This window comes from Zeus faber (genome assembly GCF_960531495.2).
Source record: "Zeus faber genome assembly, chromosome: 14".
NCBI lineage: Eukaryota > Metazoa > Chordata > Actinopteri > Zeiformes > Zeidae > Zeus > Zeus faber.
In genome coordinates this window covers 6,982,626-6,995,125 of record NC_137200.1, presented here as the reverse complement: position 1 = coordinate 6,995,125, position 12,500 = coordinate 6,982,626, and the positions used below count along the sequence as shown (strand labels likewise).

Sequence of the window (12,500 nt, the reverse complement as noted above, 5' to 3'; positions counted from 1 at the left end):
AAATCCGGAGTAACCAGAATAAGTACTAGGAAACTTGGGCAAACCGCTGATTTCAATAATGGCGTGGTATTAGCAACATCTTACACACAGAGCCGGAGGTTTGGTTGCAGTCTCGGGTGTCGGCACATCGCACGGTCACTGTTCCACTTGGTTCAAAACAATGAGGGGATTGCTCCATTTCCATGAACAGGAGCCAGGGAGGATTTCAGTGAAGGTGCTGTTATCCTCTGTTCGCTGCAGGTGATTTGCAGTCCTGAGCTCAACCCCATCAACAGCACACGGCGCTGTTGCACCTGCATTCATTTTAATGGGAACCCAAGTTGAATGGCGTTTAAAAAAATGTGAACCTCACGACAAGATTTTAGAAACAAAAAAGGATATATCCAGCCTAAGCAGGGAGTAGAGATCATCAGGGCTCCCATAATTAGTCGAACCGATGCATGTCCAAGGGGAGAGAGTCCCAGATCCGAGTCAGGTCGGGTACCTTTTTGACCGGAACAGATCTGATAATTAAAATCACCATTAAAGGGCTGTTTTTCTAGCCTATCAATGTTGGATTAAATAAAATCGCTGATCGCTGATAACGGCTCCTCCTGGATCTACTTGGGTACAACACATAATGACACACTGACCCGGGACCCAAAGCGAATGTGACCCACTGGAACCCAATTGGCCATAGTAAAATGGGTAGACCTGTGAAGACCTCTAGCAAAGCCGGTTCATTCACGTCTGCGGTCATCACCTCCATAGTGACACACATTAAGATACATACAAATACACACACACACACACACACACCAATGTAACATCTGCACACCTACGGACCCCCTAAAACAGACACACACACACACACACACACACACGGATGTAGAACCCAGGGGCCCTGGAATGGGGGTGGGGACACCGGGATTTATTATCCCCCCACTTTCAGGAATTACGGAAATAGAACGTCGGCGACAGTGGCGTCGTTAGGGGTGGGCATCTAATCCAAAATAGCCCCGCAGGGCTGACTCTGCACCCCCGATCGCTCCCACTCTGATGCTACCGACAGTGCCCAAGGTGCGCCAGCCTTGGGGCAGCCGTGATCGGTGCAGCAAAACAGTGTGTTTTTGTTTTAGATATAGGTTATTATATTTTACTCCGTTTCCTTATGGAACGAAACAAGCACCATGCGTGATGGGGACACATTCGCCGTCACTCTCTTACACCCCCCCACACACACACACCCCCGCATGTCCCCCCACAACATGGTACAATCCGCCGCCCATGGTAGACACATACCACACACAAACACAAAACAATGCGATGCCGCGAGATATTCACATCCCACACAAACAACCCACAGATGGCTAAATCTGCTGACTGACGGGAAGGCACAGAGTGATGAGTCACTTAGTGATGGTGATATCACCATCACTGACTCTCAGTGGCGCCCTCCGACTGTCGCCTAACAACCACTTCAGGCTGCAAGCTCTTCATGGAAATCTCTTCATGATGGACACAGAATTACACAGAACCCGTTTCTTATTCTCAAATGGCTCTCGTGGGCGATACACAGGCCTTATGAAAATGTTGCTTTCCTTCATTGATAACTGTTCATAGCACAACCTCGCTGAACGCTTTACTATTGAGAAATTTACTGCTCTGTTGCAAGGTTTTAAGCATTTAAAAAAGCCTTTAAATCTGCTTTTCGCAAATGGGGCATTATAGTTGCACACGTGTTTCGCAAAGTGTGGGCCACGACCCCTGGTGAGCCGTGAAGGTACTGCAGGTGGACTGCGAGAGGCCATTTACAATAAATAAAAACAGCTTCGAAAGTTCAATTTTGTAATTAAGTTTGAAAAATATTTACATTTAAAAAAGTTATCAGATCAAATAAAACAAAACCATGTATTTAAATTGCATGTTATTCTTTATTTATATTAACTATTTTTGATCCGGGTCGTATCTTATATCTGGTCATTGCGTTGCTGCATTCTTAAGTTGGGGAATGGCTGTCTTAGAGCATTGTTTGAATGTGTTGGCAAATGGCAAATCACATTTTATTTAAAACAAAAAAAAACAAAAAAACGTTTGTAATTTCCCCAGTTCATCCCAAAGTGTAACCTGTTTAAAAGCCGATTGGCATTAGGAAGCGGCGCAACTTCCTGTTTCTAGTGCTAAAAGAGCTGATTTGCCCTTGCACCGTTTGCACTTTAGAAGGCTCAAGGCTCGTCCAACTGTTTTTAAGCGGTAAGTTTGAGTGGTTAAGTTTCTCAATACTAAAGCGCTCAGCGAGGTTACGCTATGAACATTATATGGTTATAAATTATTGGAACAAAGGGGGAAATAAAGGCCTGGGTTGATACATACATGTATCTCTTCCCTTTAATGAGGCTTAATTCAATTCCTGGTGGGGAGCAGATCATTTCGATATCCGCGTTTATCGTCTTGCAGCGGTATTGTATTGTCGTGAAATTAAGATAACATCATATAAATGATTAATGATAACATCTAAATTAGTGATGAGAACGTACCACCTAAAAGCTCTGGCGATACGAGGAGCTTTGAACGGAAAGAAAGAGCTCGATACCATCTTTTCACGCTGCCATTTAACGCTCAATGTGACGAACCTCAGCTGGGAATTTAGGAGTGGAAAAAGCGGCTGTCACGATAAAATCATGATGTTGTGTTAAAAGTCATGAAAATCCCTTTTAAAAGAGAAAAAAATGAAGGAAGGAAGGAAGGAAGGAGGGGGTGGGGGAGAGGCGTGGGTCCAAACAAACGAGGTAGAGAAATCAATTAGATTTCCTTTATCACCTTGCTACTTCCAACCAGCAGAACATTAACACAATATTTATTGACGCTGCCACAGCTCCTGCTGCTGCCGCTGCATTATGGGCCGAAGCGAACGGGAAGAGAATGCAAGAACAGAGAGAGAGAGATTGAGAGATGGATAAAAAGAAAGAAAAGAAGAGGCAATGGTTCAATTCTTTTCTCTTTTTCTTTCAACTACCGTAAGCCTCTCTCCTCGCCGGGTCCCTTGAAATGTGCTGACAAACACGAGAGAGCGAGAAGCCCTGCCAAGAAACATGGTAGGGGGAAAGGAGGAAGAAAGAGAGATAAATAAAAAAGGAGGGACACAAAAAGAGGAGCGGTAAAAGGCGGGAAGGTAAGCAAAACAGGAGGGCGATGAAAAAAAAAAAAAGAGGGAGAGAAAAAAGGGAGGAAGGGGTTAGGGGAGAAGGTCAGACAGATGAAGGAGAAAAGGGAGCCAAGAAAAAGAGGGTGGGGCGACGAGAGAGAGGGAGAAGAGAGAGATAGAAGATTGATCTACTGCTCTCCCCCTCCGCCACCATCAGGAGTTCATTAGCCGCCGGGAGGGAGAGGAGAGAGGGATGAGCCAACAGAGACAGGGAGGGAAGGGGGAGACTTGCCCTTCACTCCCACTGACCCCCCTGCCACCTCTCCGTTTATCTATCCCCCCCCCCCTCCCTCCCTCCCTGCCTCTCCATCTCCTTCCCTGCCTCTGTGTCCCTCACCCCATCCCTCTCTTCTCCACACTCCTCTCCCCGCGTCGACTCCCTCCCTCCCTCTTCTCCCACCTTCCATCAATCCCTCGCTCCATTCGCTCTTAGCTCTGTTCGGACTTTCCGCTCGTCCTTCTCTGGATGGCGACGTGGTTTGGGGAACAATCTGGCTACTTTCAAATTGACTCTGGACTGGTTGTTTAACGTTGAACATCCCCTTTTTTATTGATTGAGTTTAAATCCGAACAGTATATATAGTGTATAAGGTTAGGGTCAGGGGCGTGACGATACACAGTGCTCACAGTTCACTACATACCTCTTCGATTTTAATTAAAGGGGACATATTATGAAAAACGTCCTTTTTCAGCGCTTGTGCACACATTTGGGTCTCTGATGGAGCTACTAGCACACAAACTGTGACATAAGGCAACCCAGTCCGTTTTTTGTGAGCAGCCTTTGTCAGAAAACATGTCCTGAAACACTCCGTACATTTTTTTGATCCATTTGTACCTCACAGAACCTACAGTAGAATTAGAACCGCTCCCCATCTGAGTAACTCAACAAACAAATATTTTGAAATAAAGAACGTATAAAATAATTCTGCTGTGTGAGGCTCTGTCGCGAGCCACTGTGTGTTTCTCCAAACAAGACCAATAACAATAGTGTGTTTTTATTGTAGATGTATTTATTTATTTTATTCATTTGATTTGATTTGATTTTCCGATGTTTACATGAAACCAATCCCGGTGCGTGTCCGTGTCTCCCACAAGCTTGAAGCATGGCAACCAAAGTCGGAACAAACTTTTAAATGAGGCCTTGTAGATCTAATAATATGAGTGAAGATTCAGCACCCGGATTGCTTATTTCTTAAATTTGTTAAGAAACAGATTTTGGTGAACTGATGAGGTGAAATCAGTGAATGTTTAGGTACTCCATACAATGGAACCCGGAGTAAAGCTCAAACCCCATTGGATCACAGAATTCGGGGCCTCGGGAGGGTGGCTCCAACCACAAAAAACAGCCCATTCTGGACGGTATAGAGGCATTTTAGAATGGCTCTAATGCATAATGCGAGTGGAATTTTCTGGACCTCAGAGATGGAGCGTAAGGAAAGGAGCATAATACGTCCCCTTTAAAATGATCCTTTATTCATTATGCATCGTTTGAGTTTGGGCGTCTGGGCTCAACAGCTCATCACTCCTGGCGAGGCGTACAGCAAACACAGGCACTAAGTGAGCTGGAAATATAGGAGTGACGAGCTTGAATCCCTCAATTGGATCGAAGAGTAGAGCCCAACAGGTGGCTGCAGGGGAGGTGGAGGGAGTGCAGCAACGAAGCAAAGCAGGTAGTGCAGAGGGATTGGCTGCTTAAATAGATCAGCCCATGAGGGCCTGGAAGCATGTGGAACTGTAAAGTTGTAGTACCAGCTCCGCAAGCTACACCTTATTTATTTTGAAAATGACTTACTTTAGCAAACTGCCATCTGCCGACATTGAGCTCACTGCTACTGGTGCGCATAGCGCTACTCCATGCCAACAGTGAGTGAAGATGTGCCGGTATGTTGTTTTTATTTCATATCTTATTTTTGATCTCCATCTTACTTTTCATACCTTCCTTGACTGGCACAGTTTTTTGCTGCTGTCACGCCTGAATTTCCCCACAGGGATTAATAAAGTTGGATCTTATCTAATCTTATCTAAAATGTCCACAAAATTGATATGCAGGGTCATTATCGCAAGAAATCTTCCCAGGGTAAAAAGATGAACCCAAATGAACCACTCCCACCACCCCTTCTGTGCCTAGTGGTAATGTATTTGACTGAGAAATAGGCCTGAACGATATCGGCTGAAAAAAAAACAACAAAAAAAACAAAACAATTTGACATTACGATGTGTGGCAGTTCCGCCTGCCACACGCCACCCGAGCGGCGTTTTCAGGGCCCTCCGACAGAGACACAGGCCGAGATGTTGCAAACACACCAGTTTATTATAGAGAGTGGCAAGGTGTAACAAGCCGGGAGCAGATGGACAAGTCATGACAGAGGCTCTCTCCATGTGTGTGTGGGGATGGGGGATTTACCTGTTGCTCGTTGGTTGCTCTGACAAGCCATAGGCGTACAGCCACCCTGATCCTGGGCCCAAGACAGCTGTGGCTGCCTAAACCACGCCCCACAATATTGGGGGTTTTATGAAGTCTGTACAAGAATGATGTTCCTCTTGTCAAGTTTTGGGGTAAATTGTTTCAAACGCTCTATGACAGGGGTCTCAAACTCGCGGCCCGGGGGACGATATTTTGTGGCCCCCTACTTGACATCAAAGTCTAGTGTTAGTGCGGCCCGCGCGATTTTCTCACACGCACCTTTTTGCCGAGTCGTTGCGCGAGTGGTTGCCCTGGGCGTTTTATTTTATTTTTTTATCACTTGTGCGCTACCATAGCTCAGGCTCGTGACAGCTTCCGGTGGTGTTTGTTGACAAGTTAGCCAACGCGTTAGTCTCTTGGTTGAAACGTGATTCCGGAGTGACACTAAGTGGAAGGAAAATATATCCTGTCACCCAGTGCAAGGTACAGAGGACTGAGGAAGTGGGCGGACTCAACAAGAGTAATCAGTGACCTATTAAAGGCAGCATAGTGTTGCAATAGGAAAGGGAAAAGAAGTTGTACTTTTTTTTGGAATACTTGATGCGGCCCAGCCTCACCCAGACTCTACCTCCAGCGGCCCCCAGGTAAGTTGAGTTTGAGACCCCTGCTCTATGACAACGGTATTGAGTGTTGCTATGTAGGTAGATCAAGCATCAGTGGCCTTTCATCCAGAGTCCCCCTTTTTTACCGGCTTTGTAGTGCCACTGTTGACATTTTTCAGTTTTGGATACTTTTTTTTCCGAACAAGGTGGAACTAGCAGCACCTCACTGCAGCCAAAGTTTCACACTGACAACAAGCCAAAACTTTCATGGGTCACCTCCACGCTGCTGGCGGGATCTGTAAAGGCACATTCCATTTCCTCAGCAATTAAATGTGTAAGCATGGGTATCCAGGTTACTTACATTTTTATTGGGCATAGTGCCACAGTTCCGATACTAGTATACAGTGGTACCACCAAACCAGTGCCTGCTATCAACATACTGATAAAACTGAGGGGACAAACTATTCAATTCTTATGGGCTGCAACTCCAGCTTAAACTCAAAATTTGATCACATTTTTGAATCATGCCTTGTTTGATTAGAATTGGTGGGCATACAGCTCAATATGAACATATATTTTCCTTAAACCCATAATATTAAGACCAGACCAAATGGGCACAGTATTAACAATGTGTATGCTGCACACTTTCCCATTGCAATAACACAATTTAAATTGTGTACCGCCCTAGTTCATACAGTATGCCAACATCATCATGTCCTCAGATGTGAACTGATCTTTATCAGACCTCACAGAGGATGTGTGGAACTGCTGAGTGGCCATTTATCATTGCAGTACAAATGAACATGCAGTACATATGACGTGTTGAAACTGAATTCCATATTCCATATTTTTTCTTTATTGTTATTTGAATGGAGAAGTGCATTTCAGTTCAGGTGAATAATTTCTGTAAAACGGGCTCAATTGGGGATTGACCGAGAATTAGAATTGATGATTGATGACATATTTATTTCTCAAAACTACAAAGACAGTAGAAAACTTTGGGCTCGTGGCTATGTACGGCCCGGAGTTGGAAGGTTGTTATTAATGTACCTGTTAGTTTGCTGCTTTGTTGGTCCAAGAGTATTTTGTAATTTAGGAAAGAATTTGGACATAAACAGCCACAAACATGCAGAAAAACTGCAAAAACACATTCATAAATACTCACAAGAAGGCAAGCACTGGCACAGAAATACACACACACACAAACACACACACCCTCTCTTCCTTCCACGACAGCCCTGAGCTCCAGTATTAATAGGCTTGTGGCCGACATGCTGGTTGGTTAGTTGGTAAGCAGAGCAGAGGGCAGCACAGGCTGGTGACATGACAGCCAAGCAACTCATCGCAAGACATCGACACACACACACACACACACACACACACACACACACGCTCGATCAAATTTGTCACAAATAAAATAATACACATAATATTATATATATATATATATATATATATATTCAGAAGTTAAATTAACTTATATGTAACAACTTAACAACTATATCATATACGTACATATCATACAGAAGCATCAATATGGCGGAAATGCAATGGACAATTAAAAATAAACCAACACAAACTGGTTAATTCCACAATGAATTGCTTGTAAAAAGAAAAACACCCTCTAGTATGGGGTGCCGGCTTCTGAAAGAAATATGTCAATAATATGACAATAATCAAATAATCACGTTTTTAAATGCATTAAATTGCTGAACAATCAATCACTAATAACTAAAACACTTTATAATGATACCCTTAAAAAAAATGACTAATTAGTAATATCCCTCTTGTTTATGTGCTGGAGTTGGATGGTGAGAACAGTGGTGGTTCCATTCATGATAATCCCCACCAGCCAACCCCCACCCCACCCCCACCCCCACCTCACACACACACACCCTACTCTTCCCCCTCCCACTGAGTGTTTAATGCGATACTACGCACAACGTGGGCGCCTTACCCCCTTTTCTGACCAATCACAGAGCAGTGCTCCACACTGCTCACAGATAAGCTGCGACAGTGGCCCACTCACTCCCTCGCACACACACACTCACACACGTGTGTGTGTGCACATGTGCTCTCCGCCTGCGTGCTAGGGTTACACATGACTGCAGGAACATGGAACACCCGTGGTGCAAGAATTCACTCACAAGTGCCAACATACAGCCACACACACACAGACAGACAGATAAACACGCTAATTCTTCAGAGCTGGTTCCCAAAGTGGGCGACACATCACATGACTGAATCATGATGAATCGATGGATGGATGGATGGATGGACAGACGGGCGGTTGGATGAACAGTTGGATGAGCGGTTGGAGACACACATGGATGGAAGGGTGGGTGGGTGAAAGGAAGGAAGGAAGGAAGGAAGGAAGGATGGAAGGGTGGATGGATGGATGGATGGAAGGGTGGGTGGGTGGATGGCAGAAGGATGGGTGGATGGAAGGAAAGATGGGTGGATGGATGTTGCTGTTAAATGAAATGCGCCTCGTTGTGTACTTGCCTTGTAAAAATGCCAAGTTTCTCTGTGAAAGAGGTGAACATGCAGGAAGAGATAGTAAGCATGAAAAAGAAAAAGACTCTGCATGAGGAAGTATCAGAGAGAGAGAGAGGGGGGGGGGAGACAGAGAGAGAGGGGAAAAGAGAGAGAGAGAGCTGTTATGCCCCCACACACCATGACTCATCTCCGGTTTCATACCCAGCAGGAGTGTGTGTGTGTGTGTGTGTGTGTGTGTGTGTGTGTGTGTGTGTGTGTGTGCGTGTGTGCATGTGTGTGCATGCGCGTGTGCGTCTGTGTGCATCTCCTAGTGTCAGAGAATGAGAGTTTCAGTGGATGAATGAGCAACACTGTGTGTGTGTGTGTGTGTGTGTGTGTGTGTGTGTGGGTGTGGGTGTGTGTGTGTGTGTGCTTCTGTTCCTGTGCGTGTGTTTACATGTATGACATAACAGTCCGTGTGTGCGTGTGTTCTTACAACTATATGTGTGTGTGTGTGTGTGTGTGGAGGACGGGTGCTGGGTACTGGAAAAGATACTGTCACAACTGGGAACACTGAACAAGGCCCTCGATGATTCAGGCTTAATAGTTTCACGCTAGAGCAGGTTACTGTCAACTGTCAACAACCAACTGAGGGAAGCAGAATTGGACAACACATGAGGACTTACTGAACAATCTCACCATCTTTGGACATTTAAAGTTATGACGCCTACTTTTCCACCACCAGAGGGTGCTCTAGTCTATTATCACCGAACCGAAACAACTCATGGTGGCCAAGTTGAAAACGAACCAAAAGCAGGGGCCACGGTGAGGTCTTACAAGCCATCGCTTTGTCTGACGTTATTTGACACCGGGAACACTTTCTGCAGCTTATTTCGCAGGGTCGGACAATCGTAGAAAACAATCAGGCAGGATGGTCGGATGAAGTCATCAGGTGATATTGTATGACATCTTCTAAATAGCGCAACAGTTAGTGGCGGTCAAGTCGTTTGATTAGACAACCGCCGTTTCAGTAGTGGCTCCACAGATACTGGGGTATTTTACCCGTCGCTCGCTTTTGTGTTAAGCAAGTAGCTCTTTAAATTAAGCAGCTCGACCTCCTCCAGCCAGGAAACTTCTTTATGTGTTCACTGGTGTTATTCCCTCGTGAAATATTGAACAATCTACTTTTGTTAGCAGAGTAAAATACATGGCAAATGAACTTGTCTCAAACTACCAGTGTCCCATATGATAATGTACGCACGTTAGTGGATAAACAGTCGCGTTTATACAACCGTTGTATATCAAGTCAGAATTCAGGAGGTTATGACGTGGTCGTCGGGGCGGCGGCGTCATTTATGACGTCATAAACGTCAATTAAAGGATGCAGCGGGCATGCGCGTGACCGGAGGCGATAGCCCCGCCCCTCCCGGCGAGGAGACGCTGAGGAGGTAAACAACAGCCACTCCCCCCTCCGCGGCCAGACGGAGGCGGCGAGAGGCAGGAGAGGAGCCGCTCCGACCCCCTGCGATGTGCGTGCTCTGCCCCGCACGAAAACCAAAGAAACACACACACACACACACACACACACCCCACTCCACGAGCCGACTCCCTGCGATGTGCGTGCTCTGCCCCGCACGAAAACCAAAGAAACACACACACACACACACACACACCCCACTCCACGAGCCGACTCCCTCTCCGTTACACCGGGTCGCGTTCCGCACTCAACCCCGCGTTACGCAACGTCAAGCCCCCGTCCCGCAGGTCCGCACCGGCGCCGCTCGAACAGCCGCGACACAGCTGCCAACTTGTCACGGCGCGATTCAAACCGCGGACAGCGTGGAGCGCGCGTTAGTTACATTAAAGTTGGGACTTGTCGTTCATCTCCTGACACGCAGCAGCTGCGCCCTCCGCGTTGAGTGTGTTCGATTGTATCTGATTATTATTATTATTATTATTATTATTATTATTTTTGATGTTGTTGCTGCTGCTGCTGCACGTTTTCCCGCCACGCTTCCCGATCGCCGCGTTGACTTCGTCGCGGTTTCTCTCCCCCCGCGGCTGCACGCGCCGTGTGCTGCGTGACCCGCGCGCCCCCGGTGGGGGGGGGGGGGGGCGACGAGCCGCCAAAGAAGTGCGTGCGAGCTGCTCCCGTGCTAACGAACTTAGCACCGGAGGCTAACGGCGGTCACGGCGGCGGAACAAGCCCGCCGTCCCGGCTCGGAGCGTCTCGCTTTACCTCGGGCTCGGGCGGCGAGGCGTCCTCCTCGGCGGCGGCGGCGGCGGGCGGCGAGCGGTTCCGCGGGGATCAGGAGATCATTTGCAGCCCGCCGCATATGGGACTTCCAGCGGGTTCAGCGGGTAGTCCCGAGCAGCCCCGGCCGGCTGCTGGCGCTGCTGAGCGGGCGAGCCCTCCTCCTCCTCCTCTCCCCCCACCCCCCCCCCCCCCTCCCTCCTGCTGCCCGGGTCCGCGGCGCGGTGACAGCACCGTGCCTTCCCTCCTCCCCGCAGGCTTGACCGGAGCGGACCGGACCGGGCCGTCCCTTCCCTCCCTGCAGGCTGGAGCGGATCGTCTGCCTTCCCCCCGGACCGGACCGTCCCTTCCGTCCGTGCAGACTGAACCTGCAGAGTCCAAATCGAAATCTAGGAGGAACCCAAAAGAATTTAATTTTTTTTTTTTTTGTTTTTTGTTTTTTTTTTTGGAAAAAAGTAGATGGACCGAGTGTCCTCCGGTCAGCAGCGGTAGCAGCAGCAGCGGCGCTTCTTCACGGATAACGTTGCAAAACCACGTCGCATTTCCATAACAGCGCAAAATGTGCGTCAATCCGACAGGTCTGGCGCTCCGCTGCGTGCGTACGTGTTTCTCCTAATCTCCTTCCCGGTGGAGGGGGGGGGGGGGAACAAAAAAAAAAAAAAACAAGAGATGCTTAATTTCCTTAAAAGGATGAGTCATAAAAAAAAAAGGTTGCAAGCTTGTTTCGCAATGTTTCAGCCCCTCCAGACAGCCCAGCTCCCCCGACACGCACGGCGGTGCACGGATGCACAGGCGGTTCTCTGCCGCTGCTCCTTCACCTCCTATCTATCATTAGCTTGAAAACTCTTTTGGCGCCATATTTATGGCGTACTTTCAATTCACTGCCGCTGCACTTCCTAGTTTGTACAGTAAATGTAAGATCACACCGCCTCGGACAGGAGGAGACTGGGACTGAACCCACACCTGTCACTGGGAAAGTTACAGCGCAGTCGAAGCAAAGCAAACATTAAGCGGTGCGTCTTCATTATTATTATTATCATTATTATCATCGTCATTATTCTTATGATCATTAGTAGTAGTATTATTTTGGAGGTTTTGGTAATAAATACAAAGCCATGATGCAACCGGCCCCAGAGCAAACAAACGTTGTTTGTTAACTCTTATGTTTCCCAGTACAGGCATGTATATTTATATTAATCTGCATAATTGCACACTGCGCTGCATACTGTTCACATTATTAGGGACTGTTAAACGCGGTACATACTCTGGTGCATACAGTATATAGAAACATATATTTTGAGTTTGCTTTTGTTTTTTCTTATATTTTTGCCAAAAGAATATAGAAAATAAATATTTTTTTGCCCTACTTGTATATATTTTTTTCTACTTTAGATCTCATTATTTATTTATTGACTGCTTTTTTTTTTGCGTAGCCGTTGGTGTTTGACCTTCATCATTTCACTGCACCATACATACAAATAAATGATGTTGAATCTGGTTTTGCGTAGTTTTGTCTTAATTTGTCCATTTAGGATCCATCTGTGAAAAGGCAATCTAGGTTATTTCATCACATGCAAT

At 46.7% G+C, this 12,500-nt stretch overlaps 1 protein-coding gene across 1 annotated transcript in view; it reads right to left on the bottom strand.

The window, feature by feature from the left end:
- The window catches only part of jade2 (jade family PHD finger 2), a gene marked incomplete at its 3' end in the record, with an annotated part of 178,949 nt that extends 167,469 nt beyond the window's left edge, over nucleotides 1-11,480 (bottom strand). The window contains exon 1 of the mRNA XM_080014202.1: nucleotides 10,908-11,480. The remainder of the gene's footprint in view (nucleotides 1-10,907) is intronic.
- Nucleotides 11,481-12,500: the final 1,020 nt, after the last annotated feature.